Genomic DNA, 13,263 nt, shown 5'->3' with positions numbered 1-13,263 from the left:
CTCGACCAGTCACCGAGATTTACGCCATGATCCTCGGTCAGCCACAAATATCTTGCCTTTCTGTTAATATGCTATCTCCGATCTTACTTGATGTTTGTCTCATTTGACTTCGATCGCTATTAGCCTCGATCTCGACGGGTACCTCGGTTCTGAGCTCGATACCTTACCCTCGTAACATGGCCTATTCTGTTACGAGACCATCCTTCGATGTAAACCCTCGATTTTGGTCAAACAGTAAAATCGAGAGGGCCTGGTTTTAACAATTTGTCCAAATAAAATCCCGTAAAATCTAATATTCCGTGCATTGAAAAAGGTTGGATCCCCCCCCCCCCCCCCCCCAACTAGTTACCTCTTGTTTCGTTCCTCTAACCTTTAAAGTTGTAAATTACAAAAAATTTAGCAAAACTTGAAAGTAAAATCCATCAATAAAAAAAGTTAAAGGTTATACTCTAAAATATCTTTCTGACAAGTAAAGAAATCAGAATACTAGAAAACATCAAAGAGAAAATTTGAAATATTAATGAAGAAATGAAAGTGTATTGATGAAACTAGCAGAAACACTCAAATCACTTCTCTTTTTCCTCGAGAAAACAAAGAACAAAATCTTGAATCTTGCACTGAAATATGAAATTAACCATTAAATTAAAAGGATTCTTAAAGATTATTCTTAAAACTAGCTGAAACACTCAAATTATAAAGTATCATTTTCCACATTTTATCAATAGAGAGATGGTAACAAGAAGGGACAGGGGAATTAGATAGAGATGGTGGTGAATCCAAAAGGATGAAAAGGGGGAAAGAGAAGGGGAAGATAGGGTGGAATGCATATAATTTTTTTGAGAATGGGTGGATTATTAATATGGAACAGCTGGATTTTAGTTTGGAAATGAGGCGGGTCTTTTTAATCCAATCAGGGCAGTCACGTGTATTTTTTAAGTTGGAACGAAGGATTTAATGAGGGGGCGCAAATATAGGCCAAAAGTATGACCGTAGAGGTAGTTATATTAAAAAAATCGAAATATATGGTAGATATAACTTATTTTCGAAAGTAAAGGGACAAATATGACCCTTTGTCATTTTATTTATCTGGTTGAAGGTTATGGTCCATTTTGTTTTCTTTCACGTAGTTACTAGGAGAGTAAAGAAAGTTAGTTGTATAATAATAGCTGCGAAATCTGTAAGATTTGAACTCGTAAAATCATATTTAAATTACGCTAAATATATATATATATATATATATATATATATATATATATATATATATATATATATATATATATATGTGGCCCCTTAAACTTGCTCGATTTTTTTATTTATGCACCTAAACTGAGTGTTGTTACTATTGAATATCTAAACCTAAGTTCAAGTGTGTCTATTAGACACATCTCTCACACTCTCAGAAACAACTTAAGCGTGTGTTCTCAAACCCCTTCTATATGACAAATAAATAAATTAATATGTGACATATGAACAAGCAAAAAACCTTTCTTACTATTTTTTATTCAGAATCTCTCCCCGTCTTCTTCTTTCCCACTGGCAGCGATGTCGCGGGAGTGACCATCAAGACCTCCACCAATAAATTGAAGATGACTTACAAAGAGGAGAGGGTGGCTACATAGCAATCATAAACAGAGAAATAATCCTACAAAATCACTTTCAGATTCTAGTTAATATTTATATGGCACATAAAAATCATAAACAACGAATGAATTAACTTCAAGGGACGTTCTTTAATGGAAATAATTTGTATATTTTCTTGTTTACGGGAAAAATAGTTTATTTGCTTTACCAGTTTTTTGATAAAAAAATGGGTTAAATGCTACTGAATTGAGGATGATACAAAATCCTTTATCAGCTAGTATGATCTGTAAGAACCGTATGAAGAATTTAGACAAAAACAATATCAATGATCAACAAGGTAGGGCTAGAGATCTAAATAAAAATACAGTGATGAGCTTTTTCGTACTGGCTAATGCTTTTTTTCTTCAAAAATATTACAGATAGAGAGAGAGAGTTCTATCGTAATGGATCTGCCTTATATTCACTGAGAAGCTATCTATATAAAATAAGAAAGCGCCTTTTTTGTGATAAGACCCTTTGACAGTGCAAAAAGGACTATTAAAAAGGCGTCTATGGTTCAACACAGAGCTCGATAATAGCTGATGTCAGAGAGTTAGTGATAATGCGCTCCAACTAGCGTTAGGATCAATGCCAAAATAAAAAGATCCGTTGGATCTAGTGTTACTGTACCACGGGCCAACAATGACCTTAACCATTTTGAGACAACAAAGTTGCCTAGAGATACCAATTGCCACGATCTTAGAGCCCCCAAATGAGGCCATCTGCCACGATACCATGAGTGTCAGACTTCTATTGGTCCGAACTTCCACATGTCATATCCCTATTGGTACACCTGGCAGGTCTAAATTTTCATCTTATACATATAGTCCCCCACTTTTCGTATACTTGATGAAACATATCATGGAAGTGGAAGAGGTACAAAATTCCACTGGCGGTAAAGAAATCGAAAAGGCTATCGATGGCTTCAGATACGTGCCACGACGTGCATTAAAGAGCCCTAATTATTACTCTTGGATTTCGTTCGGCGGTACCTTTTACCTTAAACTTGCGAGGTCACCTGGCCCCTCCATGATTGAGCGGTTACTGGATGCAACGATTTCACGTCTTCTTACTCAAACCAATTCCAACTGCAAGAATGGTTCATTACCTTCCTTTCATTACCTAACGGTGTCTATTTCCTAAAATTACTCATTTTCGCTACAACTCCACCAAATGATTTGGCTCCTTCTGTGCGTAGAAGAGGGAAGGCCCCCGTGGTGGAAACTGCTGACAAGTTGGGTCTAGAGGATCTCGTCGCCGAGATAGTTCCTCAAACCCTATACCTTGAGGGTGACTATCAAAGCGTCAACAAGGGCAGGCCAGTGGAGGAGTATGTGTCCTTAGTGAGGGAGGAATGCCTTTCTCGAGTAATGGCAGATTGCGACTGGATGCCGATGTTGAATTCGACATCGTGGGCGACGAGGCTCGAATCACCAACCACATGGCAGGCTTCTCTATGATCTTCACTAACCCGTTTACCATAGGCTTTGGGCTCTCTATACCCAAAATTATTGAAATCTTCTGCCACCACTATCAGGTCTGTTTGGCTTAATTGCCCCCCCCCCCCCTAGTTCTGGAGATTGGTTGCATGCATCTAATTCCTGGTCGATCGGGCCAAAATGAATTTCACCCTTGACCATCTGATACATCTCTACTCTCTTCGACTATTCTGGGAGGAATGATACACTTGATTGCATGAGGTACACGCACCTTGATGATGAGTGCTGAAGACGACCTTGACCGGGGATAGTGGGACCAGTTTGATAGAATCTTAACATATCGACTGCATCAGCCAACTTCCCCACCGCTTCCGAAAACATAGAGGCTTTCACGTAAGGCTTTGTAACGCTTTTCAACACTTTTTATTAGTCCAAGTCTTACTCATCTTTTACTATGTTGGTTTTGCGTTTGCATCCCGAGCGGTCTCCTGTACACCTGTACCTAAGATCTTCGACTAGGTGAGGGACATTTTATAAGTCTCTGTACAGGATGACCGAACATGGAGGGCCATTTCATTCAACCGATTAAAGGGTAAAAACCATGGTAACCGGTGGCTAGAGCGCATGAAACAAAAAAATTTCTTGTCACATCTTCCTTATCTCTGAATTTGTATTTTCTGCATGCATGTTAGGGAAGATATCAAATGCTAGGGTGCTCCCTTAATCCGCCTCCATATTTGCTCGTATTCGGGACTTAGCTTCCGAAGTTTCTTTACACTAGAAAAGAAGGGCCCAGGATTATTGCGAGCCCAATATTAAGGGGATCAATGCACGTCTCCTCCACCGTTGTCGGGAGATCAGGAGCTGGAGGGCAGAGATGACCAGGGTGGTCAACATCGATGCCGAAGAGGTAGAGGCCATTTCTATGGGAGGAGGTGGAAGATATGAGGTTTCAACCGCTGAATTGGAGGTGATCGGGGGACTTGTGAAGGAGAGTGTGGTTCCTTCCGGTCCGGCAATCAGGGACGGCTGAGGTACCATTGATCAGGAGCTTCCCACTGAAGAGGGCCTCTCGAATCTTCTCCTTACCCGGTGGGTTCTCACGATCCAAAATCCTCTCTTTCCTACCTCTTTTAAGTAACATAAGCTTTCCTCTTATTTTATCTTTCTTGAATTTGGAAATCTTATCTTGATGCTTTCACTCGTGTAGCTCTATTCACTTGCCATCACCTCTATAAAAATGGCATGAAGTTAGCCGATGGCACTCACCGAGGAAGTTGAGTGTGCTAAGGCTGAGGTCAGCGAGCTTCACGCAAACAACTCTAAGCTTCGAGAAGATCAAGAGGATAGGCAAGCTCTATGATCATTCTTATCTTTGTAGTTTGATTATGTCCAGAAGGAATTGATGGAGCGAAAGGCTACTCTGGCTGTTCTCTCCGAATCCAATCGGGAGCTCTAGGTGAAAAACCTTTCTAGGGCGAATGACCATGCTCAAGATTTATCTTCAAGCATTGCTCTTCAGGAGTGGATGGCTCAATGCAGGCTGAACTAAAGACCTTCAAGGACCATTGTCATCAAGAGGTAGCTTCTAGAATAAAGCTCGAGGACCAATGTAGGAAACTCTGGGTGTACCGCCAAGCTGACAAAGAAACGGCCGAGTTGGACCAGAATTGGGTGATCCTCTCTACCCATTTGGAGACCCTGCATCCAGTTCAGGGAGGCGGCCTTGATCTTTCCTAAATAATCATCAAGGCTGAAGCAGTCACCGCTACTGTAGAGAAAGCCCTAGAACTGGTGCCATCTGGGTCCGATGAAGAGAGTTCCGAGAGCGAAGATTCTGCTGGTCCTTTTAGAAGTGTTTCCCCTGTCTTAGTGTTTGTTTTATGGAGTCCTCAGGATGCTATGCCCTTTTTATATTTTATCTGTTTTGGGCACTTAGGTTAGGTATTTTTAGATCCTTTCTACGTGTGAATGACATTTGGTCCCACCAAACAAATACAACCTTCTCCTGGTTATGTATACAAGTGAGTTGATGAATGCTTACTTTGCTATCTTTTGTGCTTCTCATGATTGCCTTGCTTTGTTCTTGACACTTAGATTTATTTGAATGTTGTTTTATGATTAAACGTTAATGAAGAATTCCTCATAAATTAAGGGTACGATATGTGTCTAAATGGATCCTCGGAGTTCCCCCAATCGATTACTTAACACTTAATCGTGAAGGCTTTCCGACTTTTACCTTTTGTTGGAACTATGTTCGCGGGAATGTACTACATGTTTTGAGTGACAACTATGGTTTGCCTTGAAGGTTTTTAAGTTTATATTTCTCTTTTTGATGAAACCAAGTCTCAAACCAAATCTGAATACGTAGCATATGATGGCGTTTGCTATGATCAAGAATTATCCATTCGATTCATGAACAAGAACACTTAACCGTAAAGGTTAGTTCGCTTTGATCCTCTTTCAGGACTGTATTTACATTTGAGAAATAGGGGAATATACTTAGGGATTAGGTGAAAATTTTCGGTTATCTTCGAAGAAATTTTTTGCTTTTTAATCCTTTTACCTGTTGTCGAGTTTTGAGCCGAATCTGGGTATGTAACTTCCATTTTTGTGTTAAAATCGGGAATTAGTCATCCTACTCGAAAAAGGAGGGCCCTTTTAACACGGTGCATATGAGGAGAACGTCTTGACCTCATTTTTAGGCACAAGATCTTTTTAAAACTTTATGATTTTAATCCGGAGATTGTGTCGCATGTTTCTTGTGAACTTTTACAATCTAAGTCTGGAGACTGTGTCACGTGTTTGTAGCGGGATTTTATGATCTAAGTCTGGAGACTGTATCATATGGTTGTTATGAGCTGAGTTTAGGAATGTGTCATGTGATTGGTTTTTAATGAAAACTATACGTCTGAGTCGGGGACTTGTTATAATAAAAGAAAATGTGAGAAGATTCTTGAATTTGATAATTGCTTTATTTTCTTTGAGGGAAAAACTGCCCTATTTATACATATCTTTGAGGGTCAAATAGCCCTAGTTATACATAAACCTCTACGAGTTTCCCCGACTTAAGTTGTGAGCTTTTTGCAAGTATGGTAAAAGGAAATATTCCTGGCTATTGATCTCACTTGAGCAGTCTCCGTCAACCCTGATTTTGTGAAGTCTCGGTACCTAATCCCCCTAGTGAATAAGTATGAGGGTGGAATACTTTAGCTCTGGAATACTTTCGCGAGTCCTGCACTCTGGAATCCCAGTACACTCTTGTGGTAATACACATTACATTTGTTGTCTTATTAAAAACCTTGCCAGTAAAATTCGTTCAAGATAAAAATCACGGGTAAGAAAAAGAGTACAACGCGTATTTTCAGGTATCTTGCTCGCCGTGACATTAGACGTACATCTGTGCTTGTAGTCCCGGTCATGTGGGTGAATTATTTTTGTGACCAAAAATTGGTGAAATATAGTCTAGATTAAGAGTGTGAATCATACTTATGTTTTAACAGTAGTAGAATATAAATAGGTGATGTTCCAATTTCTTTATAATTCCTCACTAGTCCTATTTGTGAGTCGGCATGCACCTTTGAGGGCGACCCCGATGACTCGATACAATCCTTCCTAATTTCGACCCAATTTTCTAGTGTTGATTTCTCTCATTTTGATAGTCACTTTATGGAGGACATAGTCCCCGACTTTGAAGTGTCATGGGTTGGCTTTGCGGTTGAAGTATTTTTCAACTCTCTACATTTGCACCATCGTTCGGCTGAGAGCAATATTTCCATGCTCCTCGAGTAAGTTCAGCCCAATATACTGTAATGATTCGATCAGTCATTTTGTATAATTGCGCCCAGTTTACCCTTTTCATACTTCACACGGATGTGTTTAAGCTTTTATGACTTGTGGGGTTGGATAGTTTCGTTCTGGCAAGCTTTCGGGTTAATTTGGACTCTTGATTTTGGACTTAGAAGTTTAAATTTGAAAATATTGACCAAACTTTGACTTTTATGAAAATAACCCCAGAACTGTATTTTTATGACTCTGATAGCTTTGTATCATGATTTCGGACTTGGGCGTATGCCCAAAATTAATTTTGGAAGTCCGTAGGTTGATTTGCCGAAATTTGGCAATTTAAAATTGAAACGTTGGACTGTAGGTTGACTTTTAGCTATCAAGCTAGGAATTTGATTTTGGGACATGGAATCTATCCTTTATGGTATTTAGAACTTGTCTGTAAAATTTGGTGTCGTTTGGAGTTGATTTGATAAGATTCGGACGTCTAGTTTTAATTCTAGAAGTTCTTGAAAATTTCTTTAAAAATCATGCATTTTAGTGTTTGATTCGTATTTTTAGATGTTATTTTTATGTTTTGATCGCGCGAGCGAGTTCATATGATGTATTGAGACTTGAGTGAATATTTGGTTTGGAGCCCCGAGGGCTCGGGTGAGTTTCAGATGCTTAGCGAGGTGTTGATAGAGTTTAATTGATGGTTTTTTGCACATGTGCCTCTGATCTCGCATTTGCAAGTTTTTGGATCGCAATTGTGAAGTTAGGCCAAGTCTGATGGGTTCACATTTCCAGTGTTCGCATTTGTGATAGGTACCTGGGGAGAGATGGTTCACATTTGCGATCTCCATGGTCGCATTTGTAGAGGTCCAAGGTTCGCAATTGTGAACTTTTCATCACAATTGTGATGACAACAGAGATGGAAGGTCTTCGCTTTTGCTAGGGATTCTTCGCATTTTCGGGGTTTACAATTGCGAACCCCAGATCGCAATTGCGACATCTGCGACTGGACAAATAGCTGAGGGACGGGATTTTTGAACTCATTCTCTCATTTTTGAACCCTAGACTCGGTAGGAGGTGATTTGGAGAGGAGACTTTCACCTACAAACCTTGGATAAGTGATTCTAATCTATTTCTAATCATATTCCATCAACATATCTTAGATTTTAACATCTAAATTATGTGAATCAAAGTAGAAATTTGTGAAACTTTGTCAAGTTTTTGAAAAATAAGAAATTAAGTGTTGAGAGTCGATTTGGATTTGAATTTTGAAACTAATCACATAAATGAACTCGTGGGGTCATGGGTAGACAGAATCTACCATTGGACCCGACTTTTGACTGAGCGGGCTCCAGGTTTATTTTTATTGACTTTTTAGAAAAAGTGTAAAGATTTTAACTTTATCTATTGCAATTGAATTCCCTAGCATTGTTTGATGATATTGAGTCGATTTTGGGTAGATATGAGCCGTGAGGAGGTAGATTTTAAGGGAAAAACTATTTTCGAGTGTTGAATTGGCTTAGTTGGGGTAAGTGTCTTGCCTAACTTCATGTGGGGGAACTACCCCTTAGGATTGGTATTGTTTGATTCAATTGTGCTAAGTGAAATCCGTGTACGCAAGGTGACGAGTGGGTACACGGGTTGTACATGGTATTTGATTGATTTAGGCTACTTAGACTTTTTCCATGCTTTAATTGAAATGCCATATCATGTTCTAAATTCTCATAGTCAATCTATCCTTAATTGTGTTAGACTATTCTTGCATACCTTAATTGACTTATTTAGTACTTGTTCTACATCCTACTTGCTAAATTTTTCCCATGCTTTAGTTGAACTTGTTGCCTCTTTTATTGTTACATGCTATCTCTTCATTGTTAATTATCATTAGTTAAAGTTATTGTTCATATTATCTCTTTCCTTATTGATTTTTGTTACTTGAAGTAATTGTTCATGTTATCCCTTTACTTGTTGATTTCCATTATTTGAGACTCATTGTTGAATATTATCTCTTTTATTGTCAGTTAGTCTTATCTAATATTGTGGTTATACATTATTTCTTTCAATTTTGAGCTATTTGGTGTTGAAGTTGTGAAAGTCGTTAATACGTTGAGGCGATGTTGGTTATTGTTGAAACATCTATCGTATTGAGCATTTTTCATCCATTGTTTTTATTGATATTCTTGTATATGTTGTGGTGGAGCCGTAGGCTATTGTTGTGAAAACATTGATATTGTTGTTGTTGGCAAGTTGTGATATATGGACACTTGTGGTCCGAATTATTATTGTGATATGATATTGACACACATGCGGCGGTATAAGGCTTGGGGTTTATGTGCATGCGGCGGTATAAGGTGGGACTTATGTGCGTGTTTCTTGTAAGGGAACTACTTGAAGCCACGCAGCGTCATAAGGTGGGCTAAAGTGCATGTAGCTATTTTGGAAAAATAGTTTTCAAAAACCTATTTTAAATGTAAGGCTCACGCAGCGGTATAATTAAAGATTGTGACTGAAATTGAGAAATGTGAATACGAGGCGGTACCTCGGTTGTGATTCTTGATTATACAAGGCGGTACCTCGGTTTTGATTTTATTATACACGAGGCGGTACCTCGTTGTGATTCTTGCTATTCGTTTCATGTTGCAAGGTGTTTTTAGTGGAAAATATATCTTATCGTGTCATTCCTTATTGTTCTAGCAGTTGTTTTCAGTACATGATCATTGTAGCACTTTAGTTGCTTCTTTTATGCTATTTCTATTATTGATTTCCAGTACTAGTTCTTGCTATTATATTGTTCCGTATCAGTTATTTCTTCACTTTCCATTACATATCCATATTATATTTTTATACTATCTATTTTATATCCTAGTAGGGGTCTTGACCTGTCGTCATCACTACTCTACTGAGATTAGGCTCGATACTTATAGGGTACCGTTGTAGTGTACTCATATTACACTTCTGCACATTTTTTGTGCAGATCCAGGTACGTCTGCTCGTACCAGTCGTTAGAGGTTGTTGTAGCTGCTGCTTGGGAGACTTCAACGTATACCTACTCCACGTCTGCATGCCTCAGAGTCACCTTCCCTATTTTACTTCCTGTTGTATTTATTTCAAACAGTGATGTATTAGACATTCTAGAATTAATCTATAGAGCTTATGACTCAGTTCCACCGGTTTTGGGGTGTGTATTATGAGATTCTGCTTTTGGAAGGTTTTTATCTATTATTCAGTTATTTTTAGTAACTTGTTAATTATATCTATTAAGTTATTATTATTTGTTAGGCTTACCTAGTCGTAGATACTAGGTGCCATCACGACATCCTACAGAGGAAAATTGGGGTCGTGACAAGTTGGTATCAATGCTCTAGGTTCACAAGTTTTACGAGTCATAAGCAAGTTTAGTAGAGTCTTGCGGATCGGCATGGAGACGTCTGTACTTATCTTCGAGAGGCTACAAAACTATTAGGAAAACGTCACTTCTTTGATTCCTTATCGTGCAAATTGGATGATTTCGAAACTAAATCTTTGACTTTCTATTCTCTCACAGATGGTGAAGACATGCACCGCTGGATCTGATAATTAGACACCCGCGTCCCCTGCTAGAGCCGCGAGAGGCCGGGTCCAGGGCAGAGGCCGAGGAGGGGCACGTGGTGAAGCCAGAGCATTTACTCGAGCTACGACAAAGGAGCCACCAGTAGCTCCAGTCGGGGGATAGGCACCCGAGGTGCCTATTGCCACCCCAGCACTTTAGGAGACCTTCCTGAGCATGTTCGGTACCTTAGCTCAGGCAGGGTTGATCCCACTTGCACCAGCCACATCTCAGGCTAGGAGAGGAGCACAGACTCCCGTAGCTCATACCCTAGAGCATCGGGTCCAGATTGATCAGGTCCTAGAGGTTATACCAGTACAGTCTATTGCTCCGGTTCAGCCCGTGGTTAGGGCATCAACATCTGAGAAGGAGGAGCTTAGGTTCGAGAGGTTCAAGAAGTACCACCCTCCTACTTTCAGTTGTTTGGCTTCAGAGGATGCACATGGTTTTCTTGAGGAGTGCCATCGTATCATCTTAACTTTGGGTATTGTGGAGACGAGTGAGGTTGTTTTTACTACGTTCCAACTAAAGGGAGCAGCATATCAATTGTGGCGAGCGTACGAGGTGGGTAGCCAGCCGAGGCAGCTTCACTTACATGGGATCAGTTTTCAGAGTTTTTCTTGAGAGAGTTTGTCCCTCAGACCCTTTGGGATGCTTGGCGCGCGGAGTTTGAGCAGCTGCGCCAGGGTGCTATGACAGTGTCGGAGTATGCTGTTCGATTCAGTAATTTGTCCAGGCATGCACCTGCCTTGGTTGCTACAGTCAGATAGAGAGTCCGTCGATTCATTAAGGGGATCAACCATGGTATTAGATTCAGCATGGCCAGGGAGTTGGAGTCAGATACTCCGTATCAACAGGTAGTTGAGATTGCACGGAGGTTGGAGGGTATGTGACGTTGTGTCATGCCCCGTTTTCTCTCGAAAGCGGGTTTCAACATATGACAATTCTTTTATGTGGGTATTAAAAGAGAAGAGTCACCACCTAACGGTTTAAGGTTCGTTAGGGAACCTATTTGAAAATATTTTTGTCTAACTAGTCTACGTCACCAAAGATCCGGTAAAGGCTCAAATTACCTCAAATAGAGGGTGTTAGGCACTCTCGAGGTCCACAACTGTGGGTCCCGACCGAAGTTTATTCTATGTGGGATTATCTTAGTATAATTGTCCTAAGTGATCATATAAGTGAGGAAAGACAAGGAATTTAAAGGTTCTATTATAAACAAGTGTAAAGAAAATCGGACAACAATTAAACTATACATATAATCAGTAAAGTCTTTAGAAGTTATAGGGTACAACGTAATTATTCTAAGTTCAACAACTAAGTGCGATCAATAAACATATAATATAGGGGGGTCCTAAGTGTTTTAGCCTAAAGGATCATCTCGTGCAACATAAATAATACTTCGCAACTCCCTTAGAGTAGGGGTTGCTCATATTATTCAGCGGACACAGACTATCATCTCCTGCTACCCAATTACTATGTTAAAGTTGTTTACTTAAAGCGCTCTAATTCAATTCTAGACCGTCTCCTATGAGTGCGCTAACCATCCCATGCCTATGGTCCAGGAGGCTTTGGACCTACTATTTGGGTGGTTCTAGACTTTACTTAGGGTGCTCAAAATAATAAAACTAGGTACACATTCATAACATGTAGGACTACACGTAAAGAAAATAAATGGCTCAAGTTAGCCTCCACACATAAACAACAAATGCACGCGGGAAGATTAGGCAATAGACAATTTCAGAGTTAAGACACATCAGAGTCACTAAGTCCTATAGGCAGTGTTTCTATATGATTCTGATTTCCAGTATCGTACAGACAGTATTGCAGCTTTAGACTAACGAATTTACAGATTAAAGGTATTAAAAACCATATAGGCATGATCTCTAAATTGTTTGAGCAATGAAGCAATACAACTATTTGAAAGCTCAGAATTAACAGCGTTGATTTTATAAACAGGCTTTCTAGGCGAGTGAAAGTATCCTATAGACAGGATTTCAAACAGTTGGCATTCGAACTTGATTTTATCATACTTATCCCTATAGGCATGTCATCTAGGTGGGGCAATATAATGAGTGCAACAAAAAGTAGTTGATTAATTAATTAAAACCCTATTGTTATGATATCTGGATGAGCATTAGCGGAGGCATGTTGTAACACCCCAAAAAATTTCGAAGCACTTAAGTGTAAAGCCCAGTAAAATTCTTGCAAAAGAAAATAATATTTTGTGGTGCCGAATTGGGCTTACGTGTTTGAGGATTATATATTCGATCTTTTTGGGATGAACAATGCATTGAAAAGTAAAGGAAACATTTTTGGCAAAAGAGGACGTTTCTGCGGCCCATTATGCGGTAGCAGAATCACTCTGCGAACCGCATAATGGCCGCAGAAGTGAGGCAGGAGAGGGGTAGTTTGGATGCCATTTTGCGGTCGACTATGCGACCACAGAACTGTTCTGCGGTTCATTATGCGACCGCAGAATAGGTCTGCGGGCCGCATAGTGATCGCAGACCCAGGCAGATATTTGCCAGTTTTGGACACCAAATATGCGGCGGATATGTGGTCCACATATCGGTTATGTGATCGCAGACCTTGTTCTGAAGCTTCATTTTTGGGTTTATAAAACCCGACCCTACTTGGTTAAATACACGCTTTGGGCCATTTTTGAGCTAAAATCTGATGTTTTGGTGAGAACCATGATCATCTTCCTAATTTTGGTTCAATTTATTATATTTCTACAATAGATTGAAGTTGCTAAGAATTAAAGAACATTCTAGAGTTTAAGGAAACTCAATTAATGTATATTGGCTAAACCCTTCTCTTAGAATTGAATCCCAC

General features: G+C 39.6%; 1 long non-coding RNA gene across 1 annotated transcript; it reads left to right on the top strand.

Annotated features, from left to right (window-relative positions):
• The first annotated feature begins 2,487 nt into the window (after positions 1-2,487).
• On the top strand, positions 2,488-5,083 carry LOC117276697 (uncharacterized). Its single transcript, XR_004506962.2, has 3 exons — positions 2,488-3,452; positions 3,752-4,151; positions 4,270-5,083. It is a non-coding gene; the product is annotated as an uncharacterized lncRNA (long non-coding RNA).
• The last annotated feature ends 8,180 nt before the right edge of the window (positions 5,084-13,263 follow it).

The sequence above is a fragment of the Nicotiana tomentosiformis genome, chromosome 6, assembly GCF_000390325.3.
Source record: "Nicotiana tomentosiformis chromosome 6, ASM39032v3, whole genome shotgun sequence".
NCBI lineage: Eukaryota > Viridiplantae > Streptophyta > Magnoliopsida > Solanales > Solanaceae > Nicotiana > Nicotiana tomentosiformis.
This window is presented reverse-complemented; position numbering and strand designations above follow the sequence as displayed.